This window comes from Taudactylus pleione, unplaced genomic scaffold (assembly GCF_031769625.1).
Source record: "Taudactylus pleione unplaced genomic scaffold, aTauple2 ptg000481l, whole genome shotgun sequence".
NCBI lineage: Eukaryota > Metazoa > Chordata > Amphibia > Anura > Myobatrachidae > Taudactylus > Taudactylus pleione.
In genome coordinates, this window is record NW_028284883.1 from 2,435,734 (window position 1) to 2,462,009 (window position 26,276).

General features: G+C 38.8%; 1 pseudogene; it reads right to left on the reverse strand.

Annotated features, from left to right (window-relative positions):
• Positions 1–594: 594 nt before the first annotated feature.
• LOC148502846 (cytochrome P450 2G1-like) lies at positions 595–25,195 on the reverse strand (annotated as a pseudogene).
• Between the last annotated feature and the right edge of the window lie 1,081 nt (positions 25,196–26,276).

The following is a 26,276-nucleotide window of genomic DNA, read 5'->3' on the forward strand; positions in this document are numbered from 1 at the left end:
GCATATTACAATAGCTACAGTATGTTTCTATATCACAGTGACAGTTGATGAAATCCAGAAATAAAGCACAGTAGCGGTGGTACTCAGTGAATTCAGAGTAGTTTCCTTACCACATGCTCACACACATAACCACTATAGTTAATTTTGTTGGGAGACAATTCGCCTATTTTTGGAGTGTGGGAGGTAACCCACGCAAGCACAGAAAGATTATACAAACTCCACACAGTTAGGGCCTTGGTGGGAATCAAACCCATGACCTCAGTGCTGTGAGGCTGTAATGCTAACCATTACACTGTCTGTGCTGCCCATTGACTAGGTTTGTCCAATATGGTCCTGGTTGTGTGTAACCAAGTGGCTGAGTTGCCATGCCCCACTGGGATATTAGGAGGGGATTTGGTGGCATGGTCATGCCATCTTGGGAGTGTGATTACACTTTCCTGACAGACACAGGCCCCCAGAGAAGCCCAGGCCTGGATACTTAGTACCCACCCAAATCCTGCAGCGATCCTGATTATTACAACAGTTGTACATATGACACCCATTTGTATTGTTTGAAATCAATACCCTCAAATTGCAAATGTTCAAGGGTCTTTCTTATACACGAGAAATGAAAATAATCTTATGGGCCGGAGGGAGATTTTCCAAGCCACGTTCTGTGGCAGAGATATCCAGATGCTTGGGGTCGATTGTAGATTTCAGTGTGAATTTTTGCAGGATCACGGTGAAGAAAATGAAGAGCTGCAGGTGCACCAAACTTTCAGCAATGCAGGATCTTTTTCCTGTGATAATAAGATTGCATGGAAAAATTAGAAGGATAATCAAAGGCTCATGGCTAAAAGTTCAAAATAACAAGGTGATTTAACGCAAGTCATATACTACAATGCAATCTGACGGTATACCAAGTAATATGTGGATAAGTATAATGCTCACTGTAACAATGATGCATTGCTGCAAAACATACTGTAGATACACAGTCAATTGTTACGAATAAAGGTATACAACTCTGTAATACACAGAGCTGATACTCATAATCACACACAACTATGAGATGTGCATTAGAAGATAAAGGGGCTAATTCTGAGTTTGATTCAAACAAAAATAAAACAAGTCATTTTGCACCTGGACAAACCATGTTGCAAAACATTTATTATTTTTGCATGCAGGGTAAATACTGGCTGCTTTTGCATGCAGCCTACAAATGCTGGAGAGCTTGATGTTTACACTGCTGTTTAGATTTGAGCTAGAACACGCCCCTTTCATATCTAAATCTCTCTGCACATTTCAAATTCCCCCCATTTGCAGTGCAGCATGGTTTTTTAAAAAAGTGCACATCTTTTTTGTTTGCTTTACTCTCAACTCAGAATCCGACGCCCAAACAGTTTTCGAGGTATTGTACAAAGTAACAAATTTGCTTATACACTAAAGCTGGCAATACACCAGACCAGCTTTCCTCCAACCATCAAACTAGTTGGTTGGTTGGAATGAAAATCCAGAAATGTATGGTAGCAAATGACAAACACCAGAAAACACGAAAAATGTTGTTCAGACAAGTTGGTTAAAATCTGTTTGATTTAAAAAACTTGTCTGAACAACAGCTGTCATCTGTTTTCCAGTGTTTGGGAGCAAATGGCTGATTGTCATTTGCTCCCTGGCATTACCAGATTTTCATTTCAAGTTTTCAACCAAACAACTAGTTGGATGGTTGGAGGAAAGTTGGTCTGGTGCATAAGCGAAAAACTGGACTTTTCCCCATTTTTTGCTTCAGGCAATTCAATAAGAGCCCATTTTTTGCTACCCCAAAAAAATATGTTTTCCGTCCAATATGCAAAGAATCTGTGATAAGTTCACAGACCAAGTGTTTTCACTGGCGGCTTCAAAAACAGCCAAATTATCAGTGATTTTTTTCAAAGCCTGCTGAGGGACTTAAAACAATCCCAGATAAGTGCTGCAGGTGGCCATGCTTTGGAGCAAATTGGATAGCCCTGGGGCATCAAATAGGGCATGGTAAATTACTGCAGCTTTTTTGTGCATTACTCACAACATGACTTGTTGAGTGAGAGAGGGAAAGCTGCTGTAACAGTCTAGAGGAGGAAAATTCTGAGACAGACCACTAATAAATTATGCAGAAAGGGAAGCCTAGGTAAGATCAAAGTAAGAGCTACATTGTAGCCCCTTTCTCACTGATAGGAGTCACTATGTATGGCATCATGCCCATAGACCACCGTGTATGGAAGAAGAGAGGCAGAGGGACAGTTCTAAAGATCCAAGCAGTGGAGGCATGTTCATCAGACAGAAGTGAGTTTTCAGGAAACACCAGATAATGAGGCAGCATATGTGGGCTGCCGTCAATTGGAAATGGTCTCAACTCACAAACATGATTCCTCCTCTGGCAGAGCAATATGCCTGTTGAAGCAGAAAATGAGAGCTGTGCCTGTCTAAATGTATAAATAGCTGTGCACAGCAAACAAGTAATGTATGCCTCAACTATTACAGCAGGCCCACATTATTGAATATTGGTCCAGTCTGCATCTGGCTTGGGTAAACAGAGATCTGACGTAGAGCTACCATGGAGCAGATAAGGTGGAATAGAGGAGAGCAGTTCAGCGGCTGGACTAGTACAGCCAGATGTAGAGGAGGTAGCACAGAGGTAGGTGAGGAGATGACATTATGGAGGAGAAGAGGAGGGATGGATGGAACAGAGGAGTGGAACTTTAAGTGACAAGATTTCCGAGCACAGCCTGTTCTGGGATTGTGGTCTCCAGATTTCAGACAAATATACTGATTTCTGGACTGTCCTGATCAATCCTGGACAAGTGGTAACCCTATACATTACAATTGCTGACAGTTGAAATGAGCTCTCCATCATTGTCAGTTATGTCATTACCAGAGAGTTCCAACATCTTCTAAGCATGTGAGAGACAGGTGTTTAGTAGGATTACATAAGATACATGTTACAAATTTTTCAAACCTGCAGAAAATGGCAGAAATCCATTATTTTTCTTACATTTTCCACTCTCATCCAGAAAATGTTTAATATAGAATTATTCTGGAGTTTCAAACTGTGATGGGTCTCGTAATACAGAGGTCAATAGGAGAATAATATCTGTTCTCTGGAAAAAAAATCTATGTTTTAATGTACAGTACAAACCATACCTACCTCAGGATTATTTCCATTAAGCATTGGTAGCACTCAAATACACGCACAAGGATACAGTGTTAAATACTATTACACCTGTGTTTTGTTGACTATAAGAATAGGAATTGTTTGAAAACAATGGAGAGTAAAATCATCACCAAATAGTAAATAACTATTTGGCGCATGCTCCAATATAGAGCACCAGATGATCCACCACAGACATTCATTGCTAAAGATCTTCAATACATGGACTATGATGCTATCCTCTATTTGGTTAGAACCAAAGGTTATTTGGAATATAATGAACAGAGGGCCTGATTCAGCAAGGATCACAATTGCAAAGCTGCATGCAGGCATAGAAGGGTCTGCATGCGACTACGCAGGACCAATTCTGCACATCGATAATCGTGAATTGGCACTTGTGTGCACTGCTGAATCAGGCCCAGAGAGTGGTATTTTTTTAGGACTATTCTGCTGAGGTTCTAAAATCTCACTTCCAATTCATCTAAGTGAATAGACGTCTGAGGGATCTTCAGTTTCCTTATTCCATGTTAAAGTATTTCCTGCTCATTTGCAGGTGGTTGGGGAAGGCCATACTTATTTCTTTGAATCCACCTGTGAGACTGGGATATGGCTCAATTTACAGTCATCGGGACGAGCTGCTCCACCCTGATGGACTCTGATGCACTTGAGTATGGTCTTTTTGTGGCTTAATCAGATGTCTCTTTTTAAGGCTTATTGTTATGTTTGACATTTATTTGAATGTTTTCTTAATGCTATGTATTATACACATGTTACATTACGGGTATTCACATACCTCCAGGGTTTCTTTCAAGACCCAGCTTTTGCTTGATATTTTCTATTTTTATTTTCCTATTCATTTTTACTAATGGTTAGGTTGTTTGCAGATTTGTATTTGGGAGTTCCTTCAATGGTCCTGTACTCCTGGACTAGAGGCATCATGTCATTAGGTCTACAGATGTAGTAGCTACCTTATTTTCTCAGTTCTTTATTCATTGCACTAGTAGTTTAGTTTAAATGGTTTGTTTTTTTTCTTGTTAAAGTATAGGCATACCTGTTTTAGGGTTGGTATGGGGGGTGGGGGGGTATTGGGCTTTTTTTTGTTGTATCTTTTTCTTTTACCTGTAACACAAGCATTTGTATATTCTGAGATGGAATCAGCGGAGCACACAATGGTACACTTTTTCTTTGTGGTGGGGAGATAGTGGCTATATCCACCATTTATGCCTCATTAGCAATGAATACAGTTTCCCCCTGCTTTTAGTGCCAATGTTATCTCCAAAGATTGTGAATTTATTCACAATTCTCTGAATGTTCTTGTCATTTGTACTGAGGATTTTAATACTGTGTTGGATGAATCCCTGGATAGATGGAGGGAGGATCATCGGTTTTCTTTTATGCCTGATTAAATGGGTTTGGTGGATGGTGGTGCCAGAAGTCCCCAGTGACCAGCTGTTATTCCTGTTTCTCTATGTCTCACAATGCCTTCTCTAGATTGATAAGGCTCTGCTTTCTCATTCCCTGTTCTATGTGGTTACTGAGGTAAAATATTGGCCAAGAGGTAATTCACACCACTTTTCTTTGTTGTTGACTTTGATTCTTCATTTTGCTAGAGGTGCCTCCTTTTGGATCTTAACACTTTCTTGTTGATGCATATTATACAGGGAAATAACAGATGTGCAAACAATAATAATGATGCTGCCTGGAGCATTAGGGTAACGCTGGTTGTTGTAGTGCACTTGGTGTCTGGGTGGTATGGGCCCTGATGTAAGGTAGTAATTATGCCACTCTAATATAGCAGTGGTGATAAAGTATCCTTGTGGGCATCTAGGTGCATCCATTCACAGAGAATGCCATGGTGGAATGACATGCGAACAAGACATGCATGCACAGTAGCACATGTCGGAGTTAAGGCCTCCAACTGAACTCCAGCAGGTCCTAGAGACTGCCAGCTCAGTTACCTGTTTTTCACTATGGATGGAAGCAGTGCAGGAGTGCTTTTCTTCTAGCAGTCTCTTGGGGTTTACTTACTAAATGTTTATTTTAATCGATATTGACTGATTTAAAATCAATGAAAATTGATTAAACTCGATCAACATAACCACCTTCTGCTCCCCACGTGTCTCTACATGGCCTCCCTCAGCTCCATCCTGTCTCTCCATGGCCTCCCTCATCTGCCCTCCTGTTTCTCTCCATGGCTTCCCTCAGCTCCTCCCAGTTTCTCTATGGCCCCCCTCATCTACCCTCCTGTCTCTCTCCATGGCCTCCCTCATCTCCCCTCCTGTGTCTCTCCATGGCCTCCCTCAGCTCCTCCCTGTCTCACTACTGCCTTTCTCAGATCTTTTCCTGTGTCTCTCCATGGTTTCTCACAGCCCTCCCCCATGTCTCTCTATGGCCACCCTCAGCTTGGAACAGTTGCTGACACTTACCTTGGGAAGGCTGACACTTACCTTGGGAATGCAGTACCCACGAAAGGTTACATCTCTAGTGGTAGATCAACTAAGACCCAATGGTAAGATATCACTAAATCTCTGAATCATGTAAAAGTGCATTCATGTATGGCATCTGGTTCCTGTCTTCCACCCTAGGTTGCCGTGTTTGTCCAATCACCTGATCAATCTCCTCATGCAGCTTGCCTGTATTTCATTCAAATTAGACAGAAATAATTTTTTTAAATATAATTTCACTGTTGTTTCAGCTTAATTATAGAATTTTATACTTGTTATGAGCAATTTAAATATGTGAATAACTGCTCAATAAAGAGTTTTATTTAAATGAGGAGTTATAGGAAGGGCTTATATCATCGGTAAGGGACAGTGGGGGTGATGCAGAGGTGGTGCATGTGCATTATCAGTTGCAACAAAGTCTTCCGCCATTAGCACCCCCTCCAGTCTCATTCAAGGAATGTCTATTGATATTACATGGATCTCCATGCAATTCCAGTGTGCGTCCAGTGGTGGTAACCATGCGCAGGTGGGGACACATGTAGAGTGCATTTCAGATGCATGCACAGAATTACAATTTTTGGCACTTGTGCCAATCTTTTAATTACCTTCCTAATACAGTACCCATGAAAGGTTACATCTCTGGTGGTAGATTGAGTAAGACTCAATGGTATCACTAAATCTCTGAATCCCATGTAAAAGTGTATTCAGAATCATGCCCAGAATTAAATTTAGGGGTTATGCAAACCCTTAGGGATTGAATTACAGGTAGGAAAAATATGATCAATTAGTAGAAGGTTAATAGGCAAGGTTATACACAGTGTTCTTATCATCAACTAGGGAATATGTTATGTTAAATTATTATATAAGGAAGTAATTATAAAAACTTGTCATGTGATCTGTCATTGCAGAATTATATATATATATATATATATATATATATATATATATATACAGTATATTAAGTATCATTAATTGTCATGCAATTTAATATTTTATTGCATTTAATAGGTGCCAGCAGTAGACAGGGAGGAAATAAAGACATACATAAAACACTTCTCTACATGGTAGTGAAATTAAATATAGACATGAGAACCAGGGCTTTAATTTGCGGTGTGTGAGTGGTGTCCTCTCACCACCCTCCAGTTTCAGAACATGTCCTCTTGTTGAAATACTTATCTTTATTTGAAGAATGTCTCCTTCCTTTACCTTGTTAAAACCCTTTATATATTTGAACGTATCTAGCATGTCCCACCTTTCCTATCTCTGTTCCAAACTATACATATTAAGATCTTTTAGTCTTTCCTGGTACGTTTTGCGGTGTAGGCCTTGCACCATTTTAGTTGCACTTCTTTGTACCATCTCTAATGTATTAATATCCTTCTGGAGATATGGTCTCCATAAACTGAACACAGTATTCAAGATGAGGACGTACCAATGGCCTATACAGTGGTGTTATCACTTCTTTCTTTCTGCTACTGATTCCTCTCCCTATGCAACCAAGCATCTGACTTGCCTTCCTCATTGCTTTGTGACAATGTTTGCTTGCCTTTAAGTCACCTGAAATAGTGACTCCTAGATCCCTTTCATCTTCAGTAGTTTCCAGTATAGTGCCATTAATACTATATTTAGCCTTTGGATTTTTGAGATCCAAGTGCATGATCTTGCATTTTTTAGCATTAAACTGTAGTTGCCACATTCTTGACCATTCCTCTAGTCTTCCTAGATCATCAACCATTTGTTTTATACCTCCTGGTGTTTCTACCCTGTTGCATACCCTTGTGTCATCTTCAAAAAGGCATAGTTTCCTTAAATACCATTTGCAATGTCAGAAATAAAGATATTAAAAAGCAAGTACAGATCCCTAAAGTACTAAACTGGTAACATTTCCCTCTTGAGAATGCACTCCATTTACTACAACTCTCTGTTTCCTATCCTGCAGCCATAATCTTATCCATTCAACTATCTTTTTATCCAATCCCATGCTTTCCAGTTTATTTAACAGTCTGCGATGTGGAACAGTGTCAAAAGCCGTACTAAAGTCTAGATAAGCTATATCTATGGCCCCCCTAATTTACAATCTATTTGGGAGATTACAATCTACTTGGGAGAGTGAAATAAGAAAAGTGAGTGTTGTTAAAAGTACTAATTGAGACAGTTCTGAGGCTACACTTGTGTGGGTATTATAAGTTTGAGTAGGGTAAGGTAAAAGAAGATAGCTAATATTTTGACTTGAGATTTCAGATGTTTGAAGGGTTGACATAGTTGTGAACTTTTTAGGTGAGTGTGAGGAATTGATTTGTATTCTGGAGTACACAGGAAGTCTGTTTAGAGAATTACAGAGTGTCTCATCAAATGTGGAGCTAAAACTAAAGCTTGGATAAATGGGTGAGTGGAATGCCAAGAGATGTTTGCAGTAGTTGAGGTGAGTGATGTTAGTAAATAAATGAGTTTTGGTAACATCTTCAGTGATAAAGGGGCAATACATATCTTTATTACCCAAAATGTTACCAAAACTCATTTTGTCATCCAAGATGTTACCAAAACACAGTACTTCAAAGATGGAGGCCACAGGACTGGGGAAGAAACTGGATGTGAAGAAAAAAATAGAGGGTTTAGTAAAGATTGGCACCATGGCAGAGGGCTTGGTGGTATACTGAGGATATTTGGGTGTAATTGATGCAGAGGAAGATTTGGGGGTAAATGGTGACTCTGGAACAAGTGAGATGATTTGGACATGTTTAGTTTTAGGTAGCAATTAAACATCTATGTGGATATAGCAGAGACACAGTTGGTTGCAAAAGAGTACACAAGGGGAAGATAAACAGATTTGGGTGCTGTCGATCATTTAACCCAGTCAACCTAAATACAAGTCTACAGAATAATATCAACCTAATGACCATGTCTACCTTTTTACTGTCAAAAATGTGCAAAGAATATAACAGGTGTGGCTTCACTGTATGTAAAAAGTGTTCCAAACACAGTACACAGCTCATGCACTTTATAGTAAGTGTAAAATGAAAGTGTACAAAAAAAAGTACTGAGGTCTCTAAGAAATGCAAAACAAACAATATCAAATTCACTGTGTTTTTTAAATTTCACACTGATAAACAAGGATAACCTTCCCAAAACTGAGTAGGAAACATTCTTTATTTTTTATTTTATTTTATTTTTCAATTATTAAATTACGGTGTGTTTCTTAGAAGTATTGCACCAAACAGATGTGGCCTGCATCTGTTATTATCATCAACTCGTACCTTACATAGGAATTTCAGCACTGGCAAGTCGTTTCTCTCCAAATAGGTACATTTACACTTTTATAGTGGTCTCCAACCCTCAAGACTTGGGGCAGTTACAATTACTCAGGCTCAGACCTCTGTAGGAGCCAAGCAGTGCTGGACGAACATAAACATGCCCCTCCAAGTCGCACACACTGCAGCTTTGCAGCAACATGCAATATATGAATGTACACCCAAATGGGCAAAGCTGCACCCCCACCAGTGGCTACATTCACCCATTTGCTGGGCCTACCCAATGCCTTGGTGGCCCTGATCTATGACTAAAATTAGTACTTAGTTGTAACAAGAGGCACTAAGTTTTGTTGTAGAAACTGTTGTGGCAACATAGTGAAGATATAAAATGGTATACAAAACATTTGTATACATTTATGACATTAATATTGCTACGCTGCTGGTACCATGTATAATATGGGCAAAACCAAGCGCAGGCATATATCTTTTCTGTTTTGGTTTATATAAATTGGTATGTTGAAATTTGCTACCCAGGCAATAAAAAGATGGTATGGAATTTGAAAGCTGGATCCATGATGCAGTGACAGCAACAGGCAGATGGAAATAAGAGAATATACAAACAATGTAGACTAATGTTCTTTTCTGTTGTTATAAGTCTAACTGTGTGACATTACATGATAATCATTTACCTTGTAGCTCAGGATACTTTATGAGTATCAAGAAACCACAGTTTACTGTATTTGAAGTGCTCTCTGTTGCTCCTAAAAACATGCTAAAAACTGTTGCTGTGAGGTTTACAAGATTAAAAGGAGTTTTGGGATTCTTCTCTTCCTGTCAAGAAAAATAAATATCAGCTTACAGTACATTGTCCTTGAGTGCTGTGCAACTAACAAGCTACGTATTTACAGAAAATAAACAAAATTGATAGAAAAAAATAACAATTTTCTTTAAGTAAAAGCTCAAATTTGTATCCATTATTCTATTTATTTTTCACATATGTTTAGATACTGTTTTGGATACTGAAGATTGCTTAAAGCAACTGATAAACTGGGTTCACAAATGTAAGTTTTTTTAAGAACTACAACATTTCTGCTGCAGAAAAGCATGGGCATTATGCTGTCCAATTCATACAAATTGCAATTATTTTTTTTTTATATGTAAGTTATATTTTCTCAATTATTCATTACTCCTCAGCATAACACCATGTCATCACTCCCCAATAATAAAGATAAATTGCAAATATAAAGCCACCTTTCTGAATGCTTTAAATGTTTCTCAGCAATAGACATAGACATGTTAATAGGAGGTGATGAATTGGTACAAAAAGCAGGTTATTCATCATAATTTCTAAAACTTTGTTACAAATATTAATACTACTACTAATAATAATACTACTACTAATAATAGTAGTAATAATAATAATAATAATTATTATTATTATTATTATTATTATTATTATTATTAAAAGGTATATTTATTGAAGTCTAACAGGTAAGTAAGCTTGCACAGTAGTTTTCACAATTTAAATTCTAAAAAAAAATGTTAAATAAGTTTCAATTATTTAAGAAATATATTTAAATAGTTTGTATCCATTTTTAAAAACACTAATTGTAACATGAATTGTGAACATGTTTCAAATATTGAACCAACAATTAGGATTGGATTAATTTTTATATTTTATCATATTTGTGGCAATGGAACCAGTAAAATTCAACATCTTTCTGAAGCAAATGCATAGAGTACATACCAGTAAACCTGGTATGAAATGTTCTATGTGCAAAGTATATGTGTAAATAACAATTTAATTATTCTACAAAATTTCTTGAGTAAACAGGAGTTGATGCTGCAAGTTGTCTGCTCATTATCAGGTTATTGCCAGGTATTTATATAGTGCACACATATTCAACAGTGCTTTACAGATAATATTTAATCATTCACATCAGTCCCTGCCCCAGGGGAGCTTACAATCTATGGCCCTCATTCAGACCCACTCGCGAGCGGCTGTCCGCTCGCAAGTGGGTCGATGGTCCGCACTGCGCATGCGCATGACGGAGGGAGCTCCGTCGTGCGCATGCGCGAGACGCGCCGAGCGAAGGACTTTCCTTCGCTCGGAGTGTCTCATCAAAGGGGGCGTGCTATCGATGTTGACAGACAGCACACCCCCTTTGGTGGGCGTGCCGGGGGCGTGCCTGCCAGACGGAGGCGTTCCCAAAGGAACGCCTACCGTCTGAAGCCGGCCCCACTGACATCACTAGTGATGTCAGTGGGAGTGATTTTGGCTCTGATAGAGCCAAAATCACTCCTGGCCTTGCGGTTGAAAAACTCAACCGCAGGCTTTTGCTCGCAGTTTCGATGGTCGCGATGGTCAAGACCATCGCGACCATCATCCTGCACGCTCGTATATGCTGTGGGTGGTGACCCACAGCTATACGAGCGTCCAGGAGGACGCTCCATATTATTGGAGGTGGGCCCTGATTCAGAGCGAGCGCTGTGGTCAGAGCGTCCGGCTCTGAATCAGGGCCTATATCCCTTATCACATGTTCACACACATACACACTAGGTTTATTTTTTATTTTGTTGGGAGACAATTAACCTGCCACTATATTTTTTGATTGTGGGAAGAAACTGGAGTACCGAGAAGAACCCCATACAAGCACAGGGAGAATATACTAATTCCACATAGTTAGGGCAATTGTGGAAATTGAATTCAAGACCTCAGTGCTGTGAGTCAGTAATTATAACCATTATACCATGTACAAAAAATGTCTGAAATATAATTATGAACTTAATTTGTTTTGCTTTATGTATTGTCTGACCTGTTTCATTCTGATGAGGAAACAATCAATATAGTCTTGAGGACAAGCTGTATCCAATGTCTCCTGGTGGCTCCTCACTTTTTCTTTCACAACATTTTGAAGTGGTTTAAGTAGATTAAAAAATTTTCGGGCTGGTCCAGGTAAATATTGCATGACGTTAGGAAACATATCATATAGCTGCAGAAGGAAATACTAATGTTAGTGTGAGTCAATGGAGCAGTATACAAAAAGCATTCGAAAAAATTGTCTTCATGTTTTTTTGTATTTTATGTACATATATTAAAATATTACCCTGTAGCAGTGCAGAAATACTTAACCTGAGCAATAAATTTTACTTATGGTTCCGATAGGCCAGTCTGTGCAGGTGCAATCCGTCTTGGAAAAATTCCACTTTCATGTCCACGGTTTAAATTAAGTTTAACGAAAACTTATTTCAAACAAATTGCTCCACAAAAAATAATTGATGTGATAAACAAATACATATTTTTACTGCGGTTCTTCTGGTATTTGAGTTGATAAATAACTGCCCTCCCATAGAGGCATGATCAAGCTTCATCAGGAAGTGCTAATGTATTCTTATTGTGGGTGTTCACAGAATAAGTTACTGCAAACCACAGTACAAGATGTTGTACAGTCAGTTTTCCCATAGAGAAGTGAATCCTGCAGTATCCCAATCCCAGCATGCACAAGCGACAAATCAAAGGGCTTCACATTGTTATTCCAATAGCAGGCTTGACAATGAGCTGGACCATTTATGAATGGAAGCCTCCATGGAAAAAGCAATTACTGAGACTTAGACCTCCATTTGGGGGAGCAGTGAGGACTGAGGGTTTGGGGTCATGGAATATATTGATGGTCCAAAGAAATATAGAGATAGGCTGTAATGTCTGACCAGTGCAGGATAACTGAGGACAAAACCAACAAGACAGACATAGACTGTTCAATACAGCACTGAAATCAGACTCTGAATGATGGACTGTCTGTCATCTAGCTGAAGTGAACATAGGGCCTGATTCAGAGATGTACGTTCATTTGATGATGAACCAACATCTCCGAATTGTTAGGGGTCTGTGCTTACAGTAATATAATTATGTTCCTGCACTGTAAAAAAAAAAAAAAGGTTTTGCTGACTACCTATCAAAAATCTAGCTCGGCCAGTATTACTCAAAGGGAGATGTTGGTGCCACTGCCTATCAAAGACAGTGTCACTGAACTTGAAGATGTTGAACTTGAAATTGAGCTCCGCTGTCTTTCCCAATCTTCTTCCCATCCAATGGTCCTGTTAATCACCATAGTAGGGATATATTAGAACCAAAACAAGCAAGATCTGCAAGGAAGATGCAGTTTTGCCTCATTTTCGAATCCAAAAATGGAAGGTAGATCTGAGCCGGGGCTCGGATCTGCTTGGTTCAGGTAAGTTCGGGTGGGTTTGGTTTGCAGGTCTTTAATATTATTTTTGTTTCAAAAAGTTACTTAAAGTCAGTAACGTATGATACAATATACTAAGGGGATGCAAGAAGTAAAACATCCTCCTCACCTGACCCCAGGTTGATGAGACGATATAAAAAGCATGGCGTGTGTCCTGGAGAATTTTCATCCACTTCTTGTCGGTGTAGTCATAGCGTGTTCCCATCAGTATATTGGACATAACATTAGAGTAAGCACAGGTCAGTGTAGTGCTGGGGTCAAATGGCTGTTCTAAAGAAATGAAACAACAAGTAACAATGAGCAATGTGTCTTCACCATTAAAGTGTACTCACTACATACGATAATACATCCTATCAATTGATTAGTAACCAGCTACATCATCAAAGTGTGAAATATTTTCTTAACCAATTCCTCATTGGTTGTCAAATATGACAAAAATTATCTAATCAAAATAGGTTGCACAAGTGATGATTTTCAAGCTACAGTATATGCTACATGCTTCAGTAAATATACTAATATGTGGTCATACCTCCATGTAGTCATATGTGACCAGATAGTTCACAGCCACCTTGTGCCAATGTGTGTACGCAATGTCTCAGCAATACAATCCTGATCCAATTTAGCATTTGCTCAGGAACTGAGTATATCTATTCCACTAGGGTCACCAGTGCATAGAACTTTTCCTTCACAAGAATCCATTTTGATTCTCACCCTGCATTCTGATCCTCTACAATGCCACTTTTTTATTGATTTGCTTGATAATTATGCTTATTCAGCTTCAGTGATTCCTGCTGCTAATTAGTATATACATACAGGGTTGGACTGGCCCACAGGGGTACAGGGGAATTCCCTGGTGGGCCCCACCACTTGCTCTAATGTCAGGTTCCAGACTGTGCACTTGAATTATTCATTGTTACTCTATTAGAGGGTCAGTGACATGGTCTCTTATGTCTGTACAAGCTTAGATGGGGGCAGGTCTCATTCCCTGTGGTAACTGACCATACCCCAAAGCAAGCGCCCCTACGACTGCATTACCCTGGTGGGCCTTTCATGCTCCAGTCCAACATTATCTACTTATAAACTATACCAAACTGAGCCTGCACTAAATAATATGGATCTGCTTATTTAATGTACTGCCTTTGTGGTGATGTTCTGCATTCATGTAGGCCACCAGGCTTAAATTAAGCATAACATTATTATAGTACTGTACCTGTCACTCTAGGGGGCATATGTATCAAAGCTTGATGTGAGATAAAATTGTGAAATATATATCACCAACCAATCAGCTCCAAACTATCATTTCTTAAACATAGCCTGCAAAATGTAAGTTAGAAGCGGATTGGTTGGTGATATATATCTCACAATTTTATCTCACATCAAGTTTTAGTACTGTACATATGCCCCTAGGTATCTACTTCCTATTAATACAATATTTAGTAAACAATTATTTATAAAGGGTTAAACCTAGCCTTTGCATATTATCCCTTTAATTTGTGACACATGTGAACTATACAATTTCTGTAGCTGACAAAAACCAGATGAAATTATGACGGCGGGCTTTACACTGACTGCAGGTGCCATTTTAAATTTTCACCTGCAACCCGCCGGGAAGCAGCGACTTACAAAAGCCGCTGCTTTGTAAATAGAGCCTTGGAAGTCAGCCAGGCATAGAATATGTGTAATTTGTATGCGTCTCAAATTAAAACCTATTTAAACCAGATCACCCAAATTTTTGATCTTTCATTCAATGTAGGACATTTGTTACATGGAAAAAGGTGCCACTTTGGGGCATGCAGTGGAGACATTTCCAATGCTCCCAAAGTGCTGGGCCACCTGCAACTTTTTCCCTCCAACTATCATAGAAATGAGACAAAAGTCTTCATAATCAGGACAACATTACAGTCCCTTACAAATGGGGTTTGTACCAGCTAAATTGGAACACTTTGGAGATATGGTTAAACCAACATATTGACACATGGGGCCTCCAATGATGAAAAACTGGCAATTTTCATCAATTTTCAAGTTTCTATATGTAACAGAATGTGACCAGAGCTAAAGGCCTAATTCTGAGGCACACAGTGTCGATGCAGTGAGCCAATGTTCTTATTCTGCCCAACACACAGCGCATTCTTCCCTATTGTTATCGCTCATAGACTCAGAATAGAGACACTCAGAGACGCACTGTCTGTGGAAATCAGTGGCATTCCTGAGAGTTCCCAGGCCGGATAGATACGCAGGCTGGAGGCCATAGTTGGATGGAGATACTATACCTGCAATTGGGCTGATGCAAGTTTTGATGGTGCACCGATGTGTCTAAAGCTGCACCTACAGGTAGCTATAACTGCACCGCCACTAGATGCTGCCAGTGGGCATCTCAATATTAATGAAAACAGCCACAGTATTAACATAAAGATGCAGCTGCAACAAAAAACAGAGCCACTTGAAAAATTCTACAGAGTTGACGAAACGTGTTGCTGTCCCTGTCTATGATCACCATGGATCTAGTGGACTTGCCCGGACACTCATTTAACTGTGCACCCAGATGAGAAAAACTTTTTCTGCACCGACCCTCCAGCCACTGATGCTGCAGTTGTGTTGTATTGAACAGGGGAGACAAGTGCTTCTGGTGCTGTACATTGGTCAGCCCCGGTGTTAATAGGCACCTGATGGAGAGTGTGGCTTTATTTAAATTGGTACGGAGGACCGTGCTTACACTGCACTCAAGTTGCCTAGTGCGACTGATGATATAGCCACTGTGGAGAGAGCACTATTCCCCCAGACACATCTTCTTGACAATGAACTCAGCTGGTCAGAGCAATGCGAGTAAACACTGTGAAGCTGCTGGGGGACACCTCTGATCTCATGGCTAAGTGCAGGCTGAACTATTGTAATCACAGACAGCCTAGCTTTAACAACGGCTCACGGTCAAGCCCTGGAAGACTGTGCAAAATAAATATTATATATCTAGTGGAGATACTGCTACCGATGCCGCTTCTCTATGTATGACAGACATTATATCACAGGTGCTGTGGCAATAAATAACCGGTATTTTATACCTGTGTTACAACCAAATCAGATTTATCGACGCAGAACATCTATAGTTCAAAATGTATATGGATTCATGGGATCATTTACTATTGTAATATGTGATGTGGTTTTCATATTAGCAATTGAGATAATCCAATTGATTTTAGACATACAGTATATATGTATATATATGCATGTTTTATTGTTTCATATTTGTGATATACTATTCATATGTTTTTATTAAATAGAATACCATTTAAGTGTAAGCAGCGCTGCATTGTGTTATTAATGTCTCCATTTAGTTGACGTTTGTTCTTAACAGACAGAGCCGTGCCTAAGCACAAGTCAAAATCAGCTTCTAACTCTTCAGAAGTGCCCCAGATTCACTCTCCACTGGATAAAAGTAACTGTCCAAATTTTTGTAATATTATACATACAAATTGTCAGATGTATGTACAAATTTTGAACTACAGATGTTCTGTGTCCCTAAATCTGATTTGGTTGTACCACAGGTATAAAATACTGCCTGTGATTTGTAAACTCACCAGAAAATCATCAGAAAGACTTGTAGAATGAAAGAGGAGCCTCAGGGCAGAGAGGTTACTCATTTTATGCTGTCATCCGGGCAGAACGTAACAAAAAGCCACATTAAACATAATGTATGAGTTATTTTGCAACTACTTAATACTCAAATAATGAGCTCCAGGAAATGATAAATATATTGATGGGCCATAATTAGTCAATTCATTTCTTATTGGGGCATTAAAGTAAAAAAAATAACAATGTTTAACATTTTGAAGACAATAATAATTTTATTTTATTTGAGGCTGTCTTAATTAATGATATAAGTACATTTATTTTGGCACTTCTAGTGCCATATATTTGTAATCTAATTTTTGCTACTATCATTAATTAATTAAAATTGCCCTATAAAAATATTTCTGTATGCATAATTTAAAATTGTATTATTTTTAAACATTATTGCCCACAATAATAAAATCTTTAATTATGGCACATCACATTTTGTATTATTTTTGGGGATCCTTAATTGAGTTTTAATAATACCCAGGTTATTGCTGGGTCTTCCCTGGTAGTGGCTCAGTGGAAAAGGGTCCCCGAAAAATAACCCGTGTCAAGTGACCAGGAATAACCTGGATCAAACGTGCAGTGTAAACAGGTCTGACTTGCATTGAAACCATGTCTGAAAACCCAGGTCAAACCCGGATTTATGGAGGAAAATGGGCATTAGTGACAAAGTAATACATATGCATAATTTGGCTCATAATGATGTTTTGCCCAGACTGTTAGCTTAAAACGTATGTAGTTTTGTGAGTTTTAGATGAATTTTTAGCAATTTGAGGCAAGTTTTTACCTGACAAAAACTGCTGCAACTTGCCATCGATTTTTATACTAAGCTACAAATTTACCTTGTTTTATCTGGCAACTTTAAGGCAAAAAACTCCCAAATTTTGCCATGATTTCTGGTGATTTCAAACTTGTCAAAAATCTGCAACCTATTACATTTGGCTAATTTACCTTTTTGGATATACACCCACCATTTAAGCTTGTGAAGTATTCCACAAGATGTTGTGCCTCTGCTTGTATGGGCTCTTCTAAGCTCTTTTTACCCATTCCAAAATCCTTAAGGGTTAAGATAGAAAACTGCCTTAACTGCTTCCATGACTCTCCACTGGACATAGTTAACCCTAGAACAGCAGAAGTTTGAGAAATTAAAGTATGCTTTGGACATTCACCAAAAATGTTTATTGGGCCCTATTTCCAGGTACATTTAGTCTTTAAATAAAGTCCATGAAAAATTTGTGGCAATTCAGATAACTTTCAAGGTGCAGCAGAGTGCATAAATTAATGTAGCACTCTATAGAAGGGGGTGGTAATAGCACCTTATGGAAGAGGGTGGTGATAAGCAATAAAGAAATTCTATACATTATATTTTCTCACCTTCTCTTCTTGTGCAGTACCTCCACCAGAATCTTTAAATTAAATTGTGGCTCATTTATGGTGTTCCCACTACCAGCTTTTGATTCAGAAAACTCATTGAAACTGATTCCAAACAAATCTAATTTACAACATACTGACACAAGTTTGACGAGTTTGCAAAAAATACAGTAAGGCCCAAATGTAATAGCCTGAATTTTTGGTAATACAACCAATAGATTTAAAACAATTGATTTTAACTTAATACTAATTGCTGCATTAAATATAGCAGCTACACCACTGAGTCAAGTAGGTGCTTGCAAATGGCAGAATAATACATTGGGGCCTATGAGTTAAATCTACAAATGGAGCTTTTTACTATCCATCAGTTTGTCAAAACCGTTAATGATCCTCTGATCATTGGCAGCTTTGGCAAATAAATGGAGGGTAAATCTACCTTTAAGTGTTAATCTTTAGTGGTTTTCTCAGTGACTTTCAACCCCATATTTACTAAAGTCAAAACCACCTTTTTTCCATGTGAGTAAAAACACCAAATTTATTAAGTGGATGTTTTGAAAATCACTGAAAACCATCCACAAAAAATTAGGTACAGTAGTTGTGACAAATGAGATAGTTTAAGCCGCATGCTTTTTGAGCTATCGGGATCTATCAGAAGGTGAATAATCTCAATACACATAAAGAGGGCAATCATTATGTATTGAATAAGGAGACAGATAACGTTAATACTTTTTTAAGGTGACTTATTATTTTATTAAAATAGTCAAGGGCAAAACTATTGTTTCATTTTATGACTCAAGCAATATTATTCATCAATTGTATTAAATTAAGAATATTAATTTTAATTGGTGGTTATGATGTGGGCACCATTTAAATAACCATAAAATAATAAATATTGCCCTATCATAAAAACATTTTTAAATCAATTAACAATTAACTCAATATAAATGACAAATAATATTACTCTCTTAATAAAATTAAACATTAATTTAGTTCTAAAATATTTTAGTAAACTAATTTAGCCCCCTAAAGGGAATCATTATGTTCTCTGCTTTATTCAATACATAATGATTGTCTTCATTATAAGTGATTTGCAATTCCTCACCTTCTGATAGATGGCTAGATACAGTAGATGCATTTTGTGGTGGTTATTCCAGGATATTGTCCTTGTGATTTCAACCACCAGCAGTTTCATCATTTGTAAACTGATGGACATGAACATTGTTTTGTGAACAACAACAAAAGCACCAAATAGTAAAACTAGTGTTTTGGTTCTCCAAACTGCCGGCGATGTGTAGTAGTTTCAAAACATGGAGGAAATCACTGTTTATTATATTTTGCCCTCTATTATATTTATTACAGTGAAATAACTTGGGTGAAATGTTGCTAACTTTTATGCTTACAACTCTCTATGCTAGCTATACAAATCAGATATATAAAGAATTAAATTATATAACTTACAGTATGCTTGTTATTAGTAGGAGACTGGACCCTGAAGTACACCTGCAGCCTTTATTTGTTATTTTTGTCCTTGCCTATAACCCCAAGTAATTGATCCTTAAAAGGAACCCACTATTTGCTAACATGCATGCAAACAGTAGCATAACTACCGTGTGTGCAAGTGGTGTGGCTGCTATGTTGCTGAGCTGCACAGTCACGCACACCAGGTGGGCTGGTCCAGTCAGGTCCATTGAGGAGGGTCTAAGTGTCAGTGATGTTGATTTGGTGATGGCCTGCTAGCTGATTACAGCTGGCGTACTGGCCGGCAGTCATGGAGATACAATGCTGCCGGTTACAAGGCAATCAGAGCTTGCGGACCTGCAGGGAATCAGCAGTGGTGACTCCTGATTGACTGCCAGTGTGCAAGATCCAATTGGCTCATTACCTGTGCCAGATTCAAATAGCTCCAGTGCTGTATGTCCATGTCTGCAACTACCTTCTGGTTCACCAGCTGTAGTTGACTGGTGGACCGGTCCCAAATCGACAGTAGCCTTCATATTGTCCCTCCAGCAGCCACTTGCCTTCTCCTGTGGCTGCTGATGGCACACAGGGGGTGGCGAGAAGCTGCTGGAGGGACACGGGGAAGTAAGTCTTTGTGGGAGCATAATGTGTAATGTGTACTATTGTGTGGATTAATGTGTTATATGGGGCACTACTACTATGTGGCATAATCTGTAAAGTGCATTACTGTGTGGTATAATGTATAAGGGGCATTACTGTGTAGCATAATGTATAAGGGACACTAATAATGCATGGCATAATGTGTATAGGGGTACTACTGGCATAACCTAAATGGGCTCTGTCTGGAGGCAAAATGTATGTAAGGTTTTTGTTTACCTCTGGGGGGCCCTTTTAAGATCTTGCTATGTGGCCCACAATGTTCTAGTTACACCCTTGCTTGCAAACACAAAGGCTCTGGATTTAATATGAACTTGCATGAGTCATCAAGTTTGCCCAGACTATAAAAGGCTACTTTTGTGGCTTTCTCAGGTTTTTGGCATTTCCACTGAAGCCAGCACTGGAACATGTGTAATTTAAGAGTGGCTCTTATTTTTAGGGATTTTGTGACAGTGTGTGTCACTGACGAATTTCAAACCTAGGCAGAAACCTATTCCTGATCAAACTACACCACCATGTCACTTGTGGTGGAGCTAGGTCCAAAACTCTGGCCGTGCATAAAGGACAAACAGCTGGACAGACAGACAGACATTTGTATATTATTAATAAATGCAACACTTAATTTAAATGTAATAGTTTTCATATTTTATTTGGTTCTACTTAGTTTCCTAGGATATAATGAAAATATATTCCTTAAATATGGATTTGCTTTTGGTATTCAGGCAGAGATGTATCAAGCCTTAGAGAGAGATACAGTGGAAAGAGACAAAGTACCGACAAATCAGCTCCTGACACTTTATAGGCTATGCTCGAAAAATGAGTTAGAAGGAGATTGGTTGCTATCTCTCTCCAGTTTATCTCTATAAAAGGCTTGATACATCTCCTCTAAAGTCCTTAGTTGCAACTAAGAAATGTTATAAGGTCTACTGTCAGAATGTGGACATAGACAATAGGTCAACAACCAATACAGTATGTCAACATGGTTAAAATGTTGACATTTAACGTGTCGACACCAGAATGTCAATCTATGGTTTTTTGCTTATTTTAACCTATTCCTAAACCTAACACTAACCATAACACTCATCCTAAACCTAAGCCTAACTCTAATTCCCTAACCCTAAATTTAAGACTATTCCTAACCCTAACCCTAAATGTAACTCAATCTCCTAAACCTAAGCTTATCCCTAAACTTACATCTAACCCTAAGCCTATCCTTAACTCCTAACCCAAAACCTAACCATAAAACTAAGTCTAACCCTAACTCCTAACTCTAAACCTAAGATTAATACAAACCCTAAAGCTAAGACTAATCATAACCCTTAACCTAAGGTTAATGCTATATCTAAGCCCTGCCCTAAGCCTAAAAAGCAACAAAAAATACTGTATGTTAACATGTTAAATGTAACCTTTCTGAACATGTCAACATTTTAACCATGTCAACCTAATTTTATGTTGAAATATTGTTGTCGACCTATTGCCCATGTTGACATTCTGACTGTCAACACTCAGAACAAATTGACATTCTGGGGTCAACGTTCTGCTTCTGATTGTTGACAGTCTGACCGGATACCTCTGATATGGGCGGCTTCCCATTATTATGCTTCTGTAGGTATAATTTAATGTTGAGTACTTACCTCCGTGACTGAAGAGACGATTAAGTACGGGCACATCTCCTTGATTTATAAAGGCATCTCCCAAGTCAACTTGTGCTTCCTTCACAGCTTGGTACCCTGTCAGAACCACAGTGGGTCTGGAGCCCATGTAAATAGTATAAATAGGGCCAAACTTTTCAGACATCTGTGAAAGCGTCAGATAAAACTTTGTGTGAGAGCTTCTGAAAGTTGAAAACATGTAAAAGTATTTTTAAAAATAAAATGCATTTCAGTGAAAACAGATAAAGTAATTCTGGCAACCTTCTAGCTGCATAAATAAAGAAAGGATACTTATGAGAGGTGTCAGGAGGACCAGGGACTTTAAATAAATAGGCAGTCCAGCTCTTGGGATGAAAGATGGACAAGAAAAATGATAAAACTGCTGTTCTAAAGAAATGTAAGCAAATGATTTGACTTGTTAATGTCTACACAGACACCAGTGCAGGGCCAAAACTAGGATTTGTGTCACCTGGGGCAGGGTAGTAATATGACTCCCCCTCCCCCTGGTGTTTGTGCAGCAGTCTGTGTGCCACCAACCCTTCCCGTATCACTGCAGCAGCCTGTGTCTCTCCCCCTATATCTCTCCAGCAGAAGCTTGTGTTTGTGATTCCCCTCCCCCGACCACCACTTACCTGGTTCTTCTCCTTACTCAAGGCTCCTCACACACTGTTCTTCAGTGTGTGTTACATTACCTTCCTCAGCCAGCTCCCATAACCTTTCCTCAGCCAGCCCTTACCCTCTAATCACCACAGCCATCCTCAGCATGGGTGGGATTGATGTGCAGCACCATGACCTTCATGCGACCTATGACATCATGCCACTGCATCACCGATTGCCCAAGCCACAACTGAGCCTGCAAGAGCCCAGTACAGTGTGAACTATTCATGTATTGCATGCAGAGGGAGCAAGGAGAGAAGGGAGAAGGGGTGCTCCTCTCTCCAAACTGTGGCACTGTGCCTCAAAGGTGTGGCACCCCCATTTGGCCACACTAGTTGAATGGCCCTGGAGCTGGCTCTGTGGCACCGCTTCTAATCTGGTGCCTGGGGCACTTGCCCCCCCCCCAGTTGCAGCCCTGACCAATGGAACAAATGTTATTGATAAATAAGGTTTATTTTATATTGTCTGCAATAGATGCAGTAGAAATAAATTCCAGTCAATAGGTGTATTACATCCATAGCTGCTAGTGAATTATATTTAAACTCTATAAACTGCAAATGGTATGACATAATATAGAAAAAAATAGGTATGTGTATGCAAAAAAATCATTGATATCCCATTAAAGACATTGCTACACAGGTACAACCATCATTTTTTATTACAATGTTGATACAATGTTGTGGACAGCATGTGGCAGGTGAAGAAAATGAGAAACTCAGAAACACAACATGCAGTACTGTATGGAGAGAGGAAATCACATAAGAAGGAAAAATGTTTCAGATGAAACTTACAGGGCAGCAGTGAAACGCAGCAAGAGGGTAATTCTGAGTCAGGCTCATCTATGGACTTATCTCCTGATTTCAAACCAACTGCACATGCTTCTGTGCAGTATAGCATTGCGATCGCACTGCAATCACACACACAGATAGAAAGCCATCGCAGAGTGAGTGTTGGCACGTCAGCGTTTTGGGGTTGGAGACACACAGGCGTGCCTGTCCATTTGAACGCCGTTGCATGGGCATGCATAAATATGCCACTGCGACAGCATAGGCAAATTGAGTACTCACTGCGTGCGTTAGCAATTTAGCAATTTCTGAGTAAGGTCAGACCTGCTGTAATTGTGTGTGACGGCCCGTTTTCTCCAATGTTACTGATGTATATGCAGGACTGCGAGGAATTACAGATGTGAGGAAGCAGCAGTGGGTGTCTCTATGCTGAATGAGGGTTGGCAGACATTAGAATATTTTCACAGTTTCACTGCGTGCCTAGTTGCAGCTGTGATCGCTATAGTAATACCTATTTCAGGAGTATCTCTTGCACCCAGCATGGGGCTGGTGCAAGTCCACATACTAATGATGACAGCCAAAGCACAGATGCAGATGTAAAAAAGCAGTGACAGTATGACCAGGACTCTGGAAACCACAGTAATTATATTTGCATATCTTAGTCCATAGGCTGCCATTACAGATGCAAATTCAGATGCGACCGTGTCTGACTCAGAATCTGGCCCTAAGTGAGTGTCTTTCTGCTGTTTACAAGGACACAAGTGTCATTTTGGGGGGAAATTTAGCATCTGCATATTATTTTTGTGTATTTGCCTTTAATAAGAAACACAGACATGTCTGACTGACAGATATAGAAGATGAAGTTATTGTGAGTGTTGAAGAACTAATTGGAAATTAGTTGTGCCAGGAAGAACTCTGCATGTTTACCAAATATAATATAATCTTTATTGGAAACCATATGGATATTACAAAACTTCTAATAATTCTTATGGTGCGTACACATGGGACGATCTCTTCAGCGAATGATATCGCTGAATGATCTCCCTTGAATTTCCCGATGTGTTGGATGAACGATATCGTTCATCCACACACAAAAGTTATCACCAAGGATGAATAACCAACGATCGCAAACACCTATGGAAAATGAACAATATCATCCAGATTGACCTGCATGCATGGCCAACCAAAGATATTGTTATCGTCCATGGATGAACACGTATCGTTGGTCGTTAAATGGTCTGCATAAAAATTAATGAAATTAAAGATTTAACGATGAACTATATCGTTATCGTTCATATCGTTCATTGAAATCGTACCATGTGTATGCAGCATTACCCTCTCTGTCATTTAATTTGTCATATATACTATTTAGGATATAAGGACTGACCCAAAAAACATCTCATTGACATTAGAACCATGAGTACACTCTGGTCTCAGTAGGGACCTATACATGAAATATGAAAAAAATATTAGTACCCATTTTTATCTAAGAGGGGCTGTCACATTAGACATGCCACTGACATTAGCACAGTTAAGTCCTTGTAAGGACCAAACCATTAAATATTAGAGGGACTTACCATTAGACATATTACTGTTAATAGCAGGTTCTGATCAACCAAAACCTTGGCCACATTCAGAATAAACACATCCCCGCAACCACATGATATTAACCCAGCATTCACCTTAATTAAACTTGGCAGTAGTCCTTCAGACTGAAGCTGCAGACAGCTCCCCAAAATGGGCAGAGGAAATGGTCCCGGGGGCATCTTCCTTCTCCTCAACACATATTTCCCATAGTAGAGAACTAACATAAAAGTTACAAGAGACACCAAGCCAGCTGTCACGCTGTGAATGTCAGTCATGTCTCCACAATTCACTGGAGTTGCATCTGAGGATCATCTGCACTGTTCCCCTGTCTATTGCTGGCATCAGAATATAGGAACTAGGAGGTTTTAACTTAATTTCCCAGAACTCAGTTGGACGGTGTCCTGGTTGTGTTGCAATAGATTCAATACTTCATATTACAGGATTAGTGTGGAAAAGTTTAGTAATAGCAAAAATACATAGAAAAATAGAGAACAATTGAATTCTGTTATACAAAATAATAAAATTATCATATTATTGTGTTGGCATAGAAAGTACATGAACACATGCCTAAATAAGACAAAGTAAAATATGGAAAAACATAATGATTTTCTTCTTTCCTTTTCATGTAGTAATTCATTGTTGCTGTTTTTTATTTTATTTTAAATCTATTCAGTACCCCAAACTAACATCTGCAAACCATTTGTCTGCACTGTTTAATTTTGAGTTGTCCAAATAAGGATCCGTAATGATTAAACTCATGTATTACCAATACCATACATGAGTTTAAACATTCCCCTAGCATTCAAGGAAATCCAACTAGAGCCATCTCCAGATGTGAAAGTGTTTTTTGGGGAAGTATTTTTTAATAAATTGACTTACAATATCTTATAGATCTAATTAATGATATTGAATCTGTGTGCAATGTTTTTTGCTAAACTAAACCTTTTTCAGGTAACTACAAATTCACAAACAGTGTATCACAACTAGAGATGTGCGCTGACCCCCATACTTTGGTTTTGTATTTATCTTCGTGTTTTGGTTTTGCAAAACCACCCTCAAGTGTTTTGGTTTAGTATGGATTCGGATAAAAATCAATGAAAACTGATTCAAAAATTTATAAAAATAGATAAAAATTAACAAAAACAGCTAAAATGTCCGAATCCAAAACCCGAGTCTGGTTTTTAAGTCCGAGTTCCGAACTGGCAAAAGATCCAAACCGGGACTCGGTTTGAACCGGGTCACAAAAGTGAATCCGAACTTTAACCCAGAACCCCTAAATTCGGGTGTGTTCAGATTTCAGAAATCTGAACCTGCACATTTCTAATCACAACTAAATTGTAGCTGTGCTTCCCTGGAGATCATCTGCAAACTTGAATTAAACCATGTGAATTTTATTTTCTC